Here is a 20,996-nt window from a genome sequence, read left to right as displayed (position 1 = left end):
TTCATGATCTTAATAACTCAAGAAAAGAAACTTTATTTTATGTTTCTTATACAGGAAAATAAGTCTGATGTCGGCTTAAGGGTACAGTTTGGACAAATTTTAAAGTGCAAATCCCTAATCCAATTTTCCCCCATTAACCCCCGAGGTTTGCGGATTTGCAGTTCACGTGGATTTTCAAGAATATAATCCCCACGAAACGGCAAGGCCCACCTGAAAATACTTGAACATTTTGCAGGGCATCGGGTTCTATGAATGCTCTAGTTACCCTGCGCTCGCGAAGCGAAAAGTGTGGTTAAGCATTCATGACGTACGTGTGCCGTGTGCCGTACGTGTTTGCATTTTAAAAATTCATTTTCTCGGCAACCGTTGGTCTGATTGACACGAAATTTTACCATAGAAGCGCGTCGGCCTGTATAATTTTTTTATTCATAATTATGACGTCATAGGTCACGTGGTACGGACGCCATCTTGGGAAAACGTTACACCTTTATATCTCCCAAACCGCTCAATGGAAAAAATTGAAACATGGCTCATTGTCAAGTACTCACCATGGGAAATGAGATAGGTTGATGGTGATGTCATCGGTGCCTTAATTATGACGTCATAATTCGACAAGTACAACACTTGATCTGATCAGTATGAATAAAACAAAAATTCCTTTGCAACTGTTAGTCCGATGGACACGAAATTTTCAGATTATGTGCAGTTCCTCCTGTAGAATTTTTTCATGGTAATTATAACGTCATAGGTCACGTGGTACAGACGCCATCTTGGAAAAATCCAAAAACAGGTGCACCTCTATATCTCTGAAACCGCTATATGGAAAAACTTGAAACATGCCTTATTGTCAAGTACTGCCCTTGGGGAATACGATATGTTAACGATTATGTCATCGGTGCCTTCATTATGACGTCATAATTCGACAAGTACAACACTTATCCAATCATTGTGAATTTTTTTTTCCAGCAACTGTTGGTCTGATGGCGACGAAATTTTCACCATACGAGCGCCTCTTTCTGTAGAATATTTTTTATGATAATCATGACGTCATAGGCCATGTGGTACAGGCGCCATCTTGGAAAAACCGAAAAACGTTGCACCTCTGTATCTCCAAAACCGCCGCATGGAAAATTTTTCAATATGGCTCATTGTCAAGTACTTTCCATGGGGAATAAGATATGTTTATAGTGATGGTGATGTCATTTGGTGCCTTAATTATGACGTCATAATTCGACAGGAACATCGCTTAGTCTGATCAGTTTGAAATGTATTGTGGGTGATCTATGCAACAATTATATTAGAGAATATAAATTTATTATGAATATAAATATACATAATATATTATGTATATTATGAATATATGCTCACGTGGTCTGGCAGCCATATTGGATCAAAGAAAAAAAAATGTTCAAAAACAGAAGAGTTGGCTCGCAATAAGTTGATTGCGCAGGGTAAGTATTCTATGAATACCATCTAGTTTTGAAATGTCACCGTTTTGTAATGATAAATCCATGCAATACACAGGATCTTCCATGAGCCTTAATCAAAACAAAGAAACATAATTAAAAATTGTTCTAATTTTGCTAAGTCATCCATCTCTTCAATTTCCCCGTTTTTTCTTCAGGCGTCCTTTCTGCATGTTCATTTCATTTGACGAGGTAACTTGTAGGTTCTTACACACTTTTATTTAACTTCATCTGAACTTTGTTTGTTTGTCCCGTTTCAAATCTTTGAGCCGTTCGTTTTCTAGGTTCTATCCGTCCTCGAGAGCTGAAATTTGGCCCACGGTCCTTTTTTGTGGTAAATTTTCGTCTACCAAAATTCAATAATTTTTTTTAAATTGGTTTAAAACTTTAAAAATATATAAGTCTGTAGCCCTAAAAAAAATGTTTTTTCGTTTACTTGTAGGTTCATAAATCGCTCTAGAGATTTTCGCATGAAATTCCTCGATCAGGCTTTCACTGAAATCCCAATGTCAGGCCTTCCAGTATTGCTGTTTTTTGAGTTACCTCTCCAAAGTACACTACTTTAGAGAGGCAACTCAAAAAAGTAATGCCTTCCAGGATCACATTTGTTTTTGTTGTGATTTTTTTTGGAACCTTGTGATCCAAGCGATTATTTTTCAGAATAAAAAAGAAATGACACAGATCAACCTTAAGCTGGGTTCACATATACATGGATACTAGTATGGATACGAATACGGTAAAAATTGGGATCGATGGTTTTCAATGTCTGCGGTCACTGTTCACATACGTCCTTCCGGATGCAGTACGGATGCGACATGAGGATACAGATACCATTATTCTGATAACACTGTGTAGCGACTGAAGTCGTAGCTGCAACGCCACCGGATGAACGTCATAATCACCAACACGCGCTATTTTTTATGATCAGTGCTGAAGGTGTTGAGAAGTTGATGGAGGTGGTGAGAGGAAACCCTTGCCTCCATGACCCAATAATTCCTGAGCACAAAGATACTCATAAAATACACAACGTCTGTCTCTACTTTACTGATGTCATGGTGTCTCTTTCAGGGTTCTTTTGATTTATTTACCTCTGCTACCAAAGGTGGATGGAGGTTATGTTTTCACCCCTGTCTGTCTGTCTGTCAGTTTGTGAACAAAATATCTCAAAAAGTTTGGCAGAGATGTAGAGTATGTGACAAGGACGAAATTATTCGATTTTGGTGAAGATCCGGATTCGGATCCGGCTAGTAGAATTTTTTAAGTGATTCTTCGCCATTGCGAGATAAGGCCAAAAACAATATATATCAGCATATCTCAAAAAGTTGTGGAGGGATGATTTTGATTAAATGTGGTTCTGTATTGTGATTTTCTCGTCTACTCTGGGATGCAAAACGTAAACTGTTCACCTAGCGGAGGTGTGCTTTCTACTTAGTGCCGTTTTAGTATTTTACTGTATTTATTTTATTATCTATATAAACTCAATATTAATCAGAATCTCATTGTCCAGCAAACAATGTTGCCTCCACGACATAGCTGTTGCCATCTTTCTCGTTTCTGCAAGAAAAACCTGTTTCCCCCACTTATGATGTGCTTAATATTCATATATCCATATAGGTATTTATGTGAACACAAGAGTCCGATTTCCCATATTCCTTTGCTGTATCCACATGCCATATCTGTATCTGTATCTGTATCTGTATCTGTATCCGTATCCATATATATATATATATATATATATATATATATATATATATATATATATATATATATATATATATATATATACTGAAACGCAAAAGAAACTTACCACCTTTGAAACCTTTAAATATCAACAATAACACTGCGTGTAGTAAATGTGTGAACTTATTTGTGGACAATAGTGTCCTCACTGTCAGACAAAACGGTCATGGATGGTCACTTGAACCTTCAATGGTCACTTCATAGCACAGCTGTTGAACAGCCGTTTTGACTGTCAGTGATTAGCCAAGGGGTACGGGATGATTTTAATGAGCTGCACGTGATGTCTTGATATTGGCTTTAAAAAGGCCAGTGCAAAATGGGAATTTTGACCAAAAAATTTGACCATTTTGACCAACTTCAAAAGGACCGAAAACGCAAAAGAAACTTACCACCTTTGAAACCTTTAAATATCAACAATAACACTGCGTGTAGTAAATGTGTGAACTTATTTGTGGACAATAGTGTCCTCACTGTCAGACAAAACGGTCACAGATGGTCACTTGAACCTTCAATGGTCACTTCATAGCACAGCTGTTGAACAGCCGTTTTGACTGTCAGTGATTAGCCAAGGGGTACGGGATGATTTTAATGAGCTGCACGTGATGTCTTGATATTGGCTTTAAAAAGGCCAGTGCAAAATGGGCATTTCAATCAACATGCCACGATTGTCAAGGGATCAACGGCAGCGTGCCCTGGGCATGCTGCAAGGCGGACTGAGCTACCGTGAGGTGGCACGTCGCCTTGGCTGTTCACACCAGACGATATCGGCCCTGGTGGACAGAGACACCCTCCACAACTCTGCAGATGACAGACCTCGATCAGGGAGGCCAAGAGTCACCACTGCAAGGCAGGACAGGCAGATGGTCCGAAGTCACCTGCGGGATCGATTCCGTCCAGCATCCCGCACTGCGGCAGAAACTCCGGGGCGTGCAAACCCAGGGATCTCCAATGATACTGCACGAAGACGACTGCATGACTATGGTCTGACTGCCAGAAGACCATACAGAGGCCCCGTGATGACGGCTGCCCATCGCCGCAACCGACAGAGATGGTGCCAGCAGCATCAGCGGTGGACCTTGGCGCAGTGGAACGAGGTCGCTTTCAGCGATGAGTCAAGGTTCTGTGTGGACAGTCCTGATGGGCGTGAGCGTGTCTGGAGAAGAACTGGCGAGCGATATGCCGATTGTTGCGTGCGTCAAGCCAACAGGTGGGGTGGCCCAAGTGTGATGGTTTGGGCCGCCATATCAGGCCGGTAAAGGATGCCACTGGTGGTTGTGGATGGGAATCTTAACGCCCAGCGGTATGTGGATAACATCCTGCGACCTCATCTGCTGCCATTCCTGCTAGACCACCCAGAACTGAGAACCTTTCAGCATGACAATGCTCGTCCCCATGCTGCTCGCTTTACCACTGCATTTCTCCAAGGTGAGAACATCAACACCATGCAGTGGCCTGCGGTCTCCCCTGACCTGAATCCCATAGAGCACCTGTGGGATGAGCTTGGGAGACGTGTAGTTGGCAGGGCCAGGACACGGGCAGAGCTGCTTCAGACATTGAGGACTGAGTGGGACAGAATCCAGCAGCAATCCATCCAAAGACTGGTAGGCAGTATACGCCGATGATGCACTGCCTGTATCCAAAACAATGGTGGCCACACACTCTATTGAAAGGGGACTGACATTGCACCCTGTGCTGTTCTGTACTGTAGAACAAACTGATGAGATGGTGTATCTTGGTCAAAAACTTGACATGTCATCAATAAAATGCCAATGTTTCAATTAGCAATTGTTGGTTTGTTTTATTTTGAACTGTTACAATTTTATTACATTTCAAACAAGTGGTAAGTTTCTTTTGCGTTTTCGGTCTTTTTGAAGTTGGTCAAAATGGTCAAATTTTTTGGTCAAAATGCCCATTTTGCACTGGCCTTTTTAAAGCCAATATCAAGACATCACGTGCAGCTCATTAAAATCATCCTGTACCCTTTGGCTAATCACTGACAGTCAAAACGGCTGTTCAACAGCTGTGCTATGAAGTGACCATTGAAGGTTCAAGTGACCATCCGTGACCATTTTGTCTGACAGTGAGGACACTATTGTCCACAAATAAGTTCACACATTTACTACACGCAGTGTTATTGTTGATATTTAAAGGTTTCAAAGGTGGTAAGTTTCTTTTGTGTTTTCGGTCTTTTTGAAGTTGGTCAAAATGGTCAGATTTTTCGGTTAAAATGCCCATTTTGCACTGGCCTTTTAAAAGCCAATATCAAGACATCATGTGCAGCTCATTAAAATCATCCCGTACCCCTTGGCTAATCACTGACAGTCAAAACGGCTGTTCAACAGCTGTGCAATGAAGTGACCATTGAAGGTTCAAGTGACCATCCGTGACCATTTTGTCTGACAGTGAGGACACTATTGTCCACAAATAAGTTCACACATTTACTACACGCAGTGTTATTGTTGATATTTAAAGGTTTCAAAGGTGGTAAGTTTCTTTTGTGTTTTCGGTCTTTTTGAAGTTGGTCAAAATGGTCAGATTTTTCGGTTAAAATGCCCATTTTGCACTGGCCTTTTAAAAGCCAATATCAAGACATCATGTGCAGCTCATTAAAATCATCCCGTACCCCTTGGCTAATCACTGACAGTCAAAACGGCTGTTCAACAGCTGTGCAATGAAGTGACCATTGAAGGTTCAAGTGACCATCCGTGACCATTTTGTCTGACAGTGAGGACACTATTGTCCACAAATAAGTTCACACATTTACTACACGCAGTGTTATTGTTGATATTTAAAGGTTTCAAAGGTGGTAAGTTTCTTTTGCGTTTCAGTATATATATATATATATATATATATATATATATATATATATATATATATATATATATATATAATATATATATATATATATAATATATATATATATATATATATATATATACAGGGTGATTGAAAAGTAACTCCCTATTTTAAAATACTTATAATTTATTTCTTAACTATAATTTTTACAAGAAATGGATATAAGAAGAAAGCGTATAGCATGAGGTTTTATTTAAAATTCGATATGGGCACCAGAATTCGCCACCAGCTTCTCAAGCTGCCCGGGTACCGCGTCAACTGATTTCACCAGGAACTCTTGTGGGATGGAAGACATAACTTCTCGTATTCGCCCTTCAAGTTCTTCCAAAGTCGTTGGTTTGGTACAGTAGACTTGCTCTTTTACCCAACCCCAAAGAAAAAAGTCACATGGTGTTAAGTCAGGGCTCCTGGCTGGCCACTCATACGGACCACGACGACCCATCCATCTCCCAGGGAAGTGGGCATTCAGCCATTCACGAACAACAATAGCAAAATGTGGAGGAGCGCCATCTTGCATGAAAATCAAATCTTCAACATTCTCCGAAGCACTGATAATTGGCCAGATTTCGTCTTGCAGCATGGTGAGGTACCTTTTGGCATTCATGGTATCGCGAAGAATGAAGGGACCTACAATCCTTTCCGAAGTCATTCCACACCACACCGTTACCTTGGGCCGATATTGCGTTTTTTCAGAAATAACATGAGGATCTTCTCCTGCCCAGTAATAGCAGTTGTGACGGTTCACAAACCCACCGATGTGAAATACCGCTTCATCAGACCAGAGGATATTTTTAAAGAGATCAGACCAATCTTCATACCACTAGCTGGGCACGCTCCTGCAGGGTAAGACGTCCAGCCATGTTTGTAGGGCTTCCGAATTTCAAACAAAAAATAATCTGAAAAAAAACCAACACAGATTAAATTCTCATACATTAAGGAACAAACACTAAAAATTTGAGAAAAATATTACAATAAATAAATAATTTCTAAATATTTTAAAATAGGGAGTTACTTTTCAATCACCCTGTATATATATATATATATATATATATATTATATATATATATATATATATATATATATATATTGTTACGGACGCGGTTAAAGATGTTATTTTGACCGAGCGGTGGTGTAACCGCGACCGAACAGTTATTCCCCGACTAATACCCGATTTGCCCCAAACTTTGGCCGGATCGCGCCACCGCTATTCAATCGGGAAAACTCTAAAGCGACCGAATGCAAAGAGGAAAACGAAGGCAAAGAAAGGTTTGGAAATACTACTAAATTTATTTACTATTCACACACATAAGCAAAAAGACAGCAGTCACGTTTATTTACAAGCACATGAGACGCAGGTGACACAGTGAAAATACTAGCTTATACAGACTTATTGTTACTACCCAGGGACAAGACAAAAGACAGACTACGAGCACACTTACACGGGGAATGATGATAGGACTGGCAGGAGATGGATGGCTGGCGGGATATGGAGGTCCAACTGGTCCTGCTCCGATCGACTCGTTGGGCAGCCGCCGCCCCTTCGCGGCCCTGCTCCAAACTGCCGTCCAGGCCTCACGCTGCTGTGGCTGCAGTTGCGGTGGCTCCAGCTGCAGTAAAATGCAGTTGCGGTGGCTCGATCTGCAGCTCAACTCTGGACTTCTCTCGCAGTTTCAGTGGCTCGATCTGCAGCTCAACTCTGGACTTCTCTCGCAGTTTCGGTGGCTCGATCTGCAGCCCAACTCTGGACTTCTCTCGCAGTTTCGGTAAAAGCTCATCATCTCCTTTTGGAAACGCCCTGCCGTGGGTTATATAGGCCCCACCCCTCAACCTTCGCGAACCTCCTCGATGTTTCTTTCCACACCCTCTCCAAGTCCAACCCCTTGTTCGTGGTTGGTTGAGTGGGGCTGACTCACTCCTCCCCTCTATGACGAGGTGGGGACCCGCCTTTCTTCCCCAACCCTGCCTCGTGGTCAATGGCGGCAATTGTTGGAGCGGAGGTAGTTTCCAATTGACGAAAGGGGGAATGGAGGTTTTTGGGAATGGGAATGAAGGGAATCTATCTCTTTCACTGGTGCAATGGAGTATTTCAATTAATGGGAGACACAGCCTTACCCTAAAACACATAATAAGATATAACTATCGAACAGGGGTATTCTATGATTAGCTGTGGTGTGGGTGCTCTATGGACTAATTATGGGACGCCCTTTGACCTTTACACAGCTCCGGAGGCAGGAGGCACAGAATAACCAATATTAATAATAAAGCACAATCAAAAAAATACAGTCCTCATATCTGCAACACTGCACCCTCCTCCTCTTCGGCACGTCCCGGCCTACAACTTTTATTTAGTGTGACACGTAGGTGTAGTTCCCTCTACTTTTAACCTGACCCTGAGTGCGACAGTTTTAAAACATAAATAAATGTGTCCCGCTGCTCCATTGCACCCTGCCTAACAGACTTACGCCCACAGTTAACCGAATTGCGGAATGGTCTTCAAACTACACACTGACGGTGGGGAGCATTATTTACAATGACTCTGCTTTTATTTACAAAACTAACCCAGGACCTGTAATTGTTCTTTCTGGGGGGGAGACAGTCTGCTCTGCATCAATGCACCATGAAAGCACCCAAAAACGCACCAATACCCCCAAGCACCAATCGGTGCAGTCATCACTGTTCATCAGTGTTCAATGAATATTCAATAATAAAAATAAATCAACAACCCCTAACCCTGCAGGTGATCTCTTGCTCTTCGGCTCCCTCTGCTGGCTATTATTACTTCTTCCAGTTGTTGTCTTTCTTTCATTTTCTTACTGGCGGCCTATTTGCAATAAAGCTTGCCCAAACGTGTCCATTTTATTTATTTTATTTATGGCCCACAGGGCCGACTACGTGTGGTTCACCTGTGGGGCATCGGTGCCCTGTGGCCAAGGTCCGCCAGCAAGATTTCGGGGCCTCATGGCCGGTCCCAGCAGAGGGGCAATGCCCCAACCCATGGGGTCCATAAGTGGTGCTCGGCCACAGACATGTGGTCCATCATGTGGTGCATCGATGCAGACAGCTGGTTCTGAGAGTTCCGGGCGCACAATGGAGGACTCACGCACGCTCCCCTCGGTGCCCAATGGCGCACAGGTCATGTGGGAGACAAAAGAGACAAATGAGCGAGGGGTAAGGTCACAAGGGTACACATCAATAAGGCAATGCAAGGCGAAATGCGTACGGAGGGCGAAGTGAGAAAGCTCGTCCCTACCGTACGTCACCGCCCTGTCACCTACACTACCCTTGCCCTTACCCCATATTTACAAAATCTACACATTTACCAATCCGTCACTACTGTCACGTCTTCCCCATATTTCCCTTCTACACCAAATTCGTCTCCACAATCCCTCTATCCAAAATTTGCCATCACCCAATTCGTCATCAATCCTCATAAGGAGGAAGAGATGGAACATCAAGCACAATGTCACACCCACGTCATGATGCGTCTCACAATCCAAAACATTTGCATCATAAAATAATCAAACAACCTGGCATGGTGTGGAGTACCTGTCACCTCAGGTGAGTGGATGTAGATGGTGCGAGGAGACTTCAATCCTAACTATCCTCTAAATGACATTAACACCCTTTACACTACCCGGGGTCTTTCCCTGCCAATCCATTGGCCAACTTACACTATGGGTTCTAAAAACCAATTCCCATTGACCAAACTGTGGTGCTTCTCAATTTGGGGTCTCACTCCCTCGATTCATCTCCCGTTGCCCTTGCACAATTTCTGGGCTGCGACGTGTAGCTCTCCCAGCAGGTCTACCCACCTGAACACCTCCACCACTGCAGTTGCCACCCGAGCTTACCTAGCTCCTCACCCTAACCTATCTAACTGGGGAAGGCCCCTCCTGGCTCTGTCACCCCTTGGTGCCCTCTGGCACTGGGCTACCCGGGTCCGTCCTCCGGATCCTCGGGCCCCATCCACAACAACTACCGTCTCCCAGAGCCCACCTGTGGCCTCACCTGGCCGACATCCTCACAGTGGTGGAGTGCCCAAACCAACTACACACACTAACAGGCTACACGCCCAGCCATTTCCACAACACTAATGCACCCATCCAAATACCATTCTCTCACCCGCACCACAGATGCCAATATCCAACCACAATTTACCTATGCCCTCTACCTAACACTTACACTACCCGCCCCGGGTATTCGTGATGGGGGTCCACTCTTCCCCCATTCACACCTTCGCACCATCCACTCCACTCCATTGTTTCCACCATACTCACTCCACGACCATCCATTCCAATACTCCAGATATTCCACACTCCATGTCTTCCATACACCTGTTCTCCATTCACCTGTTGTTGCACACCTGTGCAATCACACCTGGTGCCACCTGCACCCTCCTTCTCTTCCTGGACCATTTGGTCAGCACAATACCCATTACTATCACTCACTCATACACTGCTCCATTCACCTGTTCAGTTGCACACCTGTGCAATCACACCTGTTCCATCACACCTGTTCAATCCTCACCCACACGGCATCATCTCAGCTAACTACTCCCCTCTGAAACTTGCGCTTCCCAGTCGTCCCTTTAAACTATTGCGCTCCCTCGTCATGATAATCCACACTAATCTACCTGCGTCCCCACTACAGGTATCCTTGTCACTAACTAACCTTAACGTTACCTAATGTCATCTTCGCTAGATCCCTACACATTATCCAAACCCTCCCTCGGCGAGCTTACACTGCCATAAACCCCATAAGCTAGTGCTACTTTGCCCCCCGTCTGTGAGGGATGACAGAGTTGCCATCCCACCACATGGGGGACGTTCCACTACCAATTTTGCTCACCAAATCTCAACCAATCAAAAATTTTGCCAATCATCTGCCAATTCTATTTACTTTTCGAAATTTCGGATCAAAACACTATCACTATCACCATCATCACAGTCCGCTATATCCTAGCCTCGGTGCGCCATGACATCATTAAACTCGGCTTCGTAAAGCCGAGCAATGAATTCGGGTGGTTTGGTCGCCTGCAGGTTGAATCCGTCCGGCTTTCGGTTCAAGGGAGGTGGTTTGGTTGGGCCAAGGTTCCACGCACCATCTCGGCGCGGCACCTTGCGCTCCCGGACCCGATGGCTCAATCTCCCTCGGTCGGAACCCCATCCCCGCGAGGGGGCACCGTTCCGCTTCCTCCCACTCGCCCTTGAACCGGACCGGTCGCCTGGCCCAACAAGGCCCGGACTCGACCGTGCGGGGCGGGGCCAAGCCCGAATCAGCAACGACGCTTCGAAGAGAAACGACGCAGCTTCGATCCGCGCCGGGCCTTGCATCCAACAAAGCACACCGCGCCCCGAGTGCTCGCATCGGCTATCCGTCGCCCTAACCGCTAACCCGGTTACCGTCGATGCTTCACCTGCATGCTCACACGCATACGCTACCCCTTTTACCCTCACAAAACCCGGCGTTCCAACGCCGTCCGTACATTCCACCAACGCTCTCCCTGTTACACACCACACCTCTCGCGCACACTCTTGCGCACACCTCGGTCCACACCTCTCCTCCGTTACGTCCTCCGTAACACTCACCATGGGCGTGCACTCTGGCATCCACCCACTAACGCGCTCAGATGGGCTCTCCCACACTCGCGCCATGACCAACTCAGGTGTGCTTCCTCGCACACCCTCAACCATTCCAAGCGTGCATTCTCGCACCCGCTCCACCACCAACTCACTCCTCGTGTCACTCTCACCCTCGCACGTACACTCCGTACACCCCGACGTGCATTCTCGCTCGCACTTGGTTTCACTCCCACACGTTATAACTTATAACACACCCACTCGCCGACGCACACTTTTTCCTCACACGCGTGGCATTTCCACTCACACGGGACCCTTCACCAACGCCCGGTGCCATATCGATCCCAATCGCGCGACAATTCTTTTGTCGCTAAACATCCTTTTACAAAATCTACCCGCACAATATACAGCATGACTCACCTGGGGGATTCCCTTCTCCACGCGCACCTGCAAACTCTTTATTTGGTTTGTGCGTACATCATCATGATTTGAGCAGGGACTTTGTACATATTCCATTTCTTCCTCCCGCCGCGAGTGGTTTTCTAAGTCCCCGGTCTCTTCAATTTCAATGCCCACTTCCACTTTTTCTTTGTTCCCCTCGACGACCGTTGGCTTTAATAAAATTCCCTCTACCTCATCGGTCGCCGGCTTTTCCAAACCCCGTGTCGCGATTTCTACCCCCGTCATTGTACCCGCGCTTTCCTCCGCTTCGCTCAACCAGCGCTTCTCGACCCGCGTTACCTCCTCGTGCACCCCTGGGACCCTCTCGCCCACCATGCGATCCATGGTCTCCCCACATTTTTGCATGCGGTCACCCATTCTGTCCCTAATCTTGCCGATTCGCTCCATATCGGCCCTCATTCCGTTCGTTGTTGCTTCAATTTGGTTTCCCCATTCTTCCGTTATTGCTTCAATTTTATTACTCAATTTCTCCTCGTTTATTCTCAGCATCTCGGTGAATTGTGCCATGAAGTCTTGCATTTGGGCCACCGTTGGTAGTACAAAGGGTGCGGCCGCAGCTGCCCCCTCAACCACGTGCGTGAGAGCGCCATTTTGTGCGTCTGATACTCCCTCAACCACATTGCCAATGTTCTCCTCTACTTCGTCCCTCTGATCCTGGGTTACTCCTAACCCCTCCTCTAGCTCACCCACCGGCATCCGATCGCCTTGACCAGCCATGGCGCGATTTCAAAATTCGGGTTTCTCTTTAAAACACAATTTTTCAGCAGCTCGTAATTTTGAGCGCGTTAAGCGCGCTTCGGGCCTCGTATCCCACTCCCCGACACCAATTGTTACGGACGTGGTTAAAGATGTTATTTTGACCGAGCGGTGGTGTAACCGTGACCGAACAGTTATTCCCCGACTAATACCCGATTTGCCCCAAACTTTGGCCGGATCGCGCCACCGCTATTCAATCGGGAAAACTCTAAAGCGACCGAATGCAAAGAGGAAAACGAAGGCAAAGAAAGGTTTGGAAATACTACTAAATTTATTTACTATTCACACACATAAGCAAAAAGACAGCAGTCACGTTTATTTACAAGCACATGAGACGCAGGTGACACAGTGAAAATACTAGCTTATACAGACTTATTGTTACTACCCAGGGACAAGACAAAAGACAGACTACGAGCACACTTACACGGGGAATGATGATAGGACTGGCGGGAGATGGATGGCTGGCGGGATAGGGAGGTCCAACTGGTCCTGCCCCGATCGACTCGTTGGGCAGCCACCGCCCCTTCGTGGCCCTGCTCCAAACTGCCGTCCAGGCCTCACGCTGCTGTGGCTGCAGTTGCGGTGGCTCCAGCTGCAGTAAAATGCAGTTGCGGTGGCTCGATCTGCAGCTCAACTCTGGACTTCTCTCGCAGTTTCGGTGGCTCGATCTGCAGCTCAACTCTGGACTTCTCTCGCAGTTTTGGTAAAAGCTCATCATCTCCTTTTGGAAACGCCCTGCCGTGGGTTATATAGGCCCCACCCCTCAACCTTCGCGAACCTCCTCGATGTTTCTTTCCACACCCTCTCCAAGTCCAACCCCTTGTTCGTGGTTGGTTGAGTGGGGCTGACTCACTCCTCCCCTCTATGACGAGGTGGGGACCCGCCTTTCTTCCCCAACCCTGCCTCGTGGTCAATGGCGGCAATTGTTGGAGCGGAGGTAGTTTCCAATCGACGAAAGGGGGAATGGAGGTTTTTGGGAATGGGAATGAAGGGAATCTATCTCTTTCACTGGTGCAATGGAGTATTTCAATTAATGGGAGACACAGCCTTACCCTAAAACACATAATAAGATATAACTATCGAACAGGGGTATTCTATGATTAGCTGTGGTGTGGGTGCTCTATGGACTAATTATGGGACGCCCTTTGACCTTTACACAGCTCCGGAGGCAGGAGGCGCAGAATAACCAATATTAATAATGAAGCACAATCAAAAAAATACAGTCCTCATATTTGCAACAATATATATATATATATATATATATATATATATATATATATATATATATATATATAGTTATATAAACAGAGCCTTAAAGGAGAATATTGTTTACATTTTAGAGTTTCAAAGCACATCGCACCATTAGTGATCATTATCTGGTGAATTTTGCTGATGCATGCTCATTATAATTCATGGGGTTTTTGTGCCATTATCCATGGACTTTATGTTGTTTTACCAAGTTTTCCTTGACAAAAACTTTAAAATGCAGAATTGTTTTTGGGTTAAAACAACCACACTGCAATTTGTCTTCTGCAGTACGATTCTTTAAAATTGGAAATCAAAGGCAGATCCAAAGAGTGAGAACACGGAGTAGTTTGCAATATTTCGAAATGTAAAAAGAAGAAACAACAACACAAACTTCGTGTTTGAGCTGTCTCTCTGTTTACATGATGAACATCATTTTATTCATAGCATAAGCTTCCGTTATAATGCAATGTTGTGCTGATGATGGCAAAACTTTGTTGGTAGGATCAAATAAAAATCTAATTTCTCTTGTTTCCTCCACCACTATCACATTGATGGAACTGCTTACTTAAAACTGGTAATGGTGTAAAAACATTATGAAAATGGTAATGGCAGAAATACTAAATATATGGCGAAAAACAACCAAGCAAACAAAATCAAGAACGACAACAACAAATAAAAACAAAACTTCATTGTTTCATAAAAACCAAACTTCATTGTTTCGTAAAAACAAAACTTCATTGTTTCATAAAAACAAAACTTCATTGTTTCATAAAAACAAAACTTCATTGTTTCATGTAATAGCAACTCGCAACTACATCTGAATGAAATCAAATATGGAGTCAGAGGATGAGATGGAGTGAGATTTATACTCAATGACATTAAATAGATATTGGCAAATCCAAAAATATCAAATCAATTTCATAATAATGTAATAATCAGTCTACATTGGTATATATCTGATAAAAAATTATACAGACTTTGTCTATTGCAGTCATTATTTATCCAACAGATGTTAACATTATTTACATCATATTACAATATTGATCTATTTTGAATAGTAGGAGTCTGAACTGCTACCTCAGTTTTGGGGAATGAAAATTATTGAAATTAATTTTTGCTACCTCAATTTTTTTATTCTCCGCGAAACCCTTTGTAAAATGTTTTGGGTCCCAGCGGGTGTCGTAAGGTGGGTGGGAGGTTTCATAAATTTCTCAATACAATTATGATTTTGAGTTTCGATCAGAACAAAGTGTTTCGTATCCGCCATTTCTCTCCGGCAGATTCGACTATATCCGTTATCATGTTAAAACGGCGTTTATGTTACTTTACCACACAGGTGTTTGTAACATTATATTTTGTTATATTGATGGTGCCGTGATAATTTGTGATTGAAAATGTGCTGTTTGGAATGAAATTATAGAGAGATTGAGTTTAAACGACAATGACGAAGAAGATGCTTCGGACTACAAAACTTGAATATTGACATACACAGAAACATAGAGCATTTCTGCAAAACAGAATTAGAAGAAGTAAAAGTGCTTTGAATGAGGAAATTATGTGAAGGTTTCCACCCGTGACATTCGTGGATTCAGCATTTGCAGTTTCGCCATTAACCGCATGTAGAAACATTCTGCTGCAGTACGTTTTTTGTCCAAGTCCTTCAGGAACCTGCTGTCAATACCTGATGTTTGACTTAAGATGGCACAGTAATGTGGAATTTCTTACCCTGCACTTGCGAAGCGAAATGCAGGGTTAAGCATTCGGTTACGTGCGTGTCTGCATTTTAAAAATTCATTTTCTCGGCAACCGTTGGTCCAATTGACATGAAATTTTCACATAGGAGGGCCTCCTCCTGTAGAATATTTTAGTGAATATTATGACGTCATAGGTCACGTGGTACGGGCGCCATCTTGGAAAAACCCAAAAAATTGCACCTCTATATCTCAAAAACCGCTGCACAGAAATAATTGAGACAGGTCGCATTGCAAAGAACTCTCCATGTGGAATAACATATGTGAATGATGACGTCATAGATGATGATGTCATAATGTCATAATGTGTCATTTTATGATGTTATGATGTCATGATGTCATAATTCGACAAGTAAAAAACTTTATCTGATCAGGATGAAATTTCTTGAGCATCTTCTCGATATAAATTGATGCAGAAAAAAATTATAATGACGTCGTAGGTCACGTGGTTCGGACGCCATATTGTTTTGAGTCAAAAGCCTGAAAAACCACTAAAATCCAATTTTCTCCAAAACGACTGAACAGATCGAGGCCAAACTTTGCAGGCAGAATCGCATACCCATGTCGAACAAAAAAGTCAGTGAGCATGATATCATGCATCACATGGTTTTGGAGTTACGCCATTTTAAAGCATAAACTTTTAAAACCTATCTCTTCCCTCATTTTTGATCCTATCGAGGGGAAACTTCACAGATGTGTTCAGCATATCAGTCTACTAAAATTACCTTTTGGAATTTGCGATAGGTCACGTGGTTTGGCAGATATAAATAATTAAACGAAAATATTTTTTTTTAAATTAGAACTGTTGAACTGCTTCATTGGTCGACGTGAAACTTTATATTATAGTAGAGGTAATGAAGTGTAACATGTGTGCAAAATTTCAAGATGATGGGAAGTATGGTCTGAAAGCTTGAAGTTGCTATGGCGTGAAGAAGCAGAGTCTTCCAAGAAGGGCATGGAATTAATTATCACACTGCACATGACGAGTAGGCAAAGTACGGAGCGACCTCACGGGGTCATTTTGACCTCATAAAATTCTTATTTCAGGTTTGTCAATCGCTGAGGTATATTAACACACGTCCAAAACAGATTTGGTGAAATTCCGACGATTTTTGACGAAAATATAATATTTGTGTCTGCATTTCAGTAAAGTAAAGTGTGTGCCATGTCAGCATATTAAAAATTGAAACGTGGCTGATTGTAAATAACTACATATGGGGAATAGGTGTTGTTAACGATGACGTCATTGGTGCCATAATGATGACATCATAATTTGACAGGGACAACTCTTAGTCTGATCACTTTGAAATTTATTGAGCATGATCTATGCAACAATTATTTAGAGAATATAAATGTATGATGTCATCGCTCACGTGGTCTGGCAGCCATATTGGATCAAAAAAAAAGAAACGTTCAAAAATAGAAGAGTTGGCTCACACCAAGTTGCCTGCGCAGGGTAAGTATTCTTTGAATACCATCTAATTATAGATTGCAACTAAATCTACTACAGCTATTATGATCTCTTTAATGGCCCCAATTAGTTCCACCTTCTCATGGGCCCGGCTCAAGAACGTTTTTGCCCCAAGTCTTTCATGAACCAGCTAGCCAGGCCTGAAGGTGACAATAATATGCAATTACCCTGCGCTCGTGAAGCGAAAAGCAGGGTTAGGCATTCGGGTGAGTCCGTACGTGCGGCGTACGTGTATGCATTTAAAAAAAATCATTTTCTCGGAAAACGTTGGTCCAATTGACATGAAATTTTCACCATGGGAGGGCCTCCCCCAGTAGAATATTTTAGTGAATATTATGACGTCATAGGTCACAGGGTACGGACGCCATCTTGGAAAAACTTTACACCTCTATATCTCCAAAACCGCTCAATGGAAAAAAATTGAGACCTGGCTCATTGTCAACTACTCCCCATGGGGAATAAGATATGTTAATGATGATGTCATCAGTGCCTTCCTTATGACGTCATAATTCGCCAAGTACAAAACTTATCCGATCATTATGAATTTTTATTCTCAGCAACTGTTGGTCTGATGGACATGAAATTTTCACTTTTGGAGCACCGCCTCCTGTAGAATATTTTAATGATAATCTTGACGTCATAGGTCATGTGGTACAGGCGCCATATTGGAAAAACCAAAAAACGTTGCACCTCTACAACTCCAAAACCGCTCTATACGTCATTTGTACCATAATGATGACGTCATAATTCGGCAGGGACGCGCTTAGTCTGATCAGTTTGAAATTTATTGAGCCTTTTCTATGCAATTATATTAGAGAATATAAATTTATGATGTCATCGCTCACATGATCTGGCAGCCATATTGGATCAAAGAAAAAAAACGTTCAAAAATAGAAGAGTTGGCTTGCACCAAGTTGACTGTGCAGGGCAAGTACTCTAGACAGTGCAAAGGCAATTCCTTCCTTATGTTTAAGTGCTGCTACATTAAGATAAAGATTACCACACTATTAGTCCGTGGGCTGAGTAGGGTTTACATGCACCCCCCCCCCCCCCCACATCTTAACTTCCCGGGTATGTCCATGTACCCCCCACCCTAGGGGTTAGGAAAAACCATGTTAACAGAAAATAAACTCATTCCCTCATAGTTTGACCTCTGGTGACCTCATTAGTGACCTCATTTGCATATAACACATATCATTGTAAAGAGTGTCCCACGACAAACATTTTGAGGGGTCATATGCAACCATAGGATGACGAGGTAAAAAGTTATGGCCATTTGAATTTCGCCTACCCCTAATTTTCGGAAATCACTGACACAGGGGGGGTAACATCAAAATATGCGTGGGAGGTACCTTGGGAATGAGTTTTTTTTCTGTTAACATGGTTTTTCCTAAACCCTAGGGTGGAGGGTACATGGACATACCCGGGAAGTTAAGTTGTGGGGGGGGGGTGCATGTAAACCCTACTCAGCCCACGGACTATATGGTTGCGCGCAGGTGTGGATCAGTGCTGTTGCAACCAAATCGTGCAAATATATACATGTGCAATATTGCATGTGCTTCGAAGTTATCCTTGCAACCCTAGTTTGTAACTAAATGATGATATGTAATTCATAATACTGTACTGATTTTATATTATGCTCATATAATGTGAGGCCTAAGGTAGAATTTGAAAAGATACTAAGTGGGAATTTATTTTTGATTAAATTATGATTAACAGGTTGAATCACGTTACGCAGAAAAGAAAGGAATTGCTCGTGCAGCTACAGTAGGTGCACTTCATATCAATCAGGTGATTAACTAATCAGGCAGTGTTGAATAGTGTGCAAAAGTCTATTTTAAATCGGCAAAACTCTCATTATCTGTACAATTTCACTTTTTTCGAACTTTCACTGTCTATGAAAAAGCCACACAAATATAAGCCAATCAGGAAGGAAGAGAATACAGCATTACATTTAATTTCACCTTATTTTGGTACCATGCATTCAGTACTACCTACTACATGGTGGAATGGTCAGTGACGAACGACAACAACTAAGCCAACCATGACTGCTACATTCACTCATCTCCTCTCCTCTTTTATCCAACTAGCAACAGTACCCACCCTATGGGCGGGGCTTCAATTGGGAGGCCCAAATGAAAAGGCTAAATATCAGAAATTGAAGGCTTTTTTTCTTTTAAACGATTTATATAAACATCCGTTAAATCTCGATCGGTGCAGCCGTTGTGCAGCACCCGGGAAAATAACGTCATGCGGGAGCAAGTATCAGCATGATGTGGCAGTGTGGGAGTCCACGTTTCTGATCCTCCTTCATGCCGAAGTAGCCCACCACTTCTCCAAGCATTCCGCTCTTCAGATCCGCCATGAGAGATTTAAGCTTTATACTGAAGAGGCGTGCAGTTAGTCCTCCCGATGTCGTATGTACTCCTGATACGTGTTTCCTTCATTGTAAAAACTTCCAAATCAACAGTTAAAAGGATTTTGAGCCGATAGCTGTTACGGCCTTGGCAAGATCGATGGAGACGATCTGTTAGCGTATACACCGCCCAAATAGCTATGTGGAATTCTTTCATGTAGAGATTAAACTCACGTCATATGAACTTTGGCCGAGGTCATTATTTACTTTTCATGATGTTTATATACGAATCGAAAAGAAGATAATTGGTTTTGGGTCGTCCTTTCCGCATATCTCATGGGATTGTGAGTTGGAGAGACGGCCGTGATGGCGGGGAGGGGGTTGGAATTCTCTCAAGCAGGGATTCACCCTGTGTCCTTATAAAAGGTCTTTGTCCGAGGTCACTGAGTCCGATCAGTGCAGCCGTGCAGCGATCGGTGCAGCCGTTTGTGCCGCACCCGGGAAAACAACATCGTCACAATGAAAACATCGTCACAATGAACGTTATGCAAGCGCGAATGTTATGCGGGAATCCAAACCTGAGAATGCTGGAGACCAAAGCTGAAATTGGAAAAAAAACTAAATAGCCTATTTTACTCCTGGAGATCCCAGGATTACCCACCCAAAATATCGTTGTGATCGGTTCAGCAGTTTTTACGGTACCTTCGAACAGACAGACAGATGGACGGACATTTGGTGAATTATAGTAAGATGGCATAGCTATATCATTAGTAATAACAACTCTACTGTGGATCCTCATGCAGTGCAGAATTTGCATGCCGGCACCTCTTCCATAACCATGCGTTCTGCAACATCTGTGGCCTTCACCTCAACTCTAACTAAGATATTGATTGTTGCAGTTTCAATTAAAGTATTTGAATCACACCTTAAGTACATCAAATAAATTGCAGTCTACATGTGGAGGAGTTTGTTGTGTCTCTCACAGAGGAGGTGTTGGACTTACCACCAGCGTTTGTCCCTCTCATGCAGAAACGTACCAGAGAAACTGCCTCACCAAGCATATAAATTATTACCTCGGTTTGAGGTCACTTGGGTATATATTCTTACTTTAGGTTTGCGATATATCCGTTTAGCTTAATTCTTTTAAGTTACCACCATCACTTGAAGCAATTAATCATGTTTGTTTGGTTTTTTCATACATTTATTTGAATTATGCTATGTTTTGTTTGATTCAACGTGTGATTTAACGGTTGTTTTGATGAAACATCCCAAGGTGTGGTTTCAGCTGGTTCAACGGTGTTTGTTTTTGAT

Source organism: Myxine glutinosa, chromosome 4 (genome assembly GCF_964187855.1).
Source record: "Myxine glutinosa chromosome 4, kmMyxGlut1.1, whole genome shotgun sequence".
NCBI classification, from domain to species: domain Eukaryota; kingdom Metazoa; phylum Chordata; class Myxini; order Myxiniformes; family Myxinidae; genus Myxine; species Myxine glutinosa.
This window is presented reverse-complemented; position numbering follows the sequence as displayed.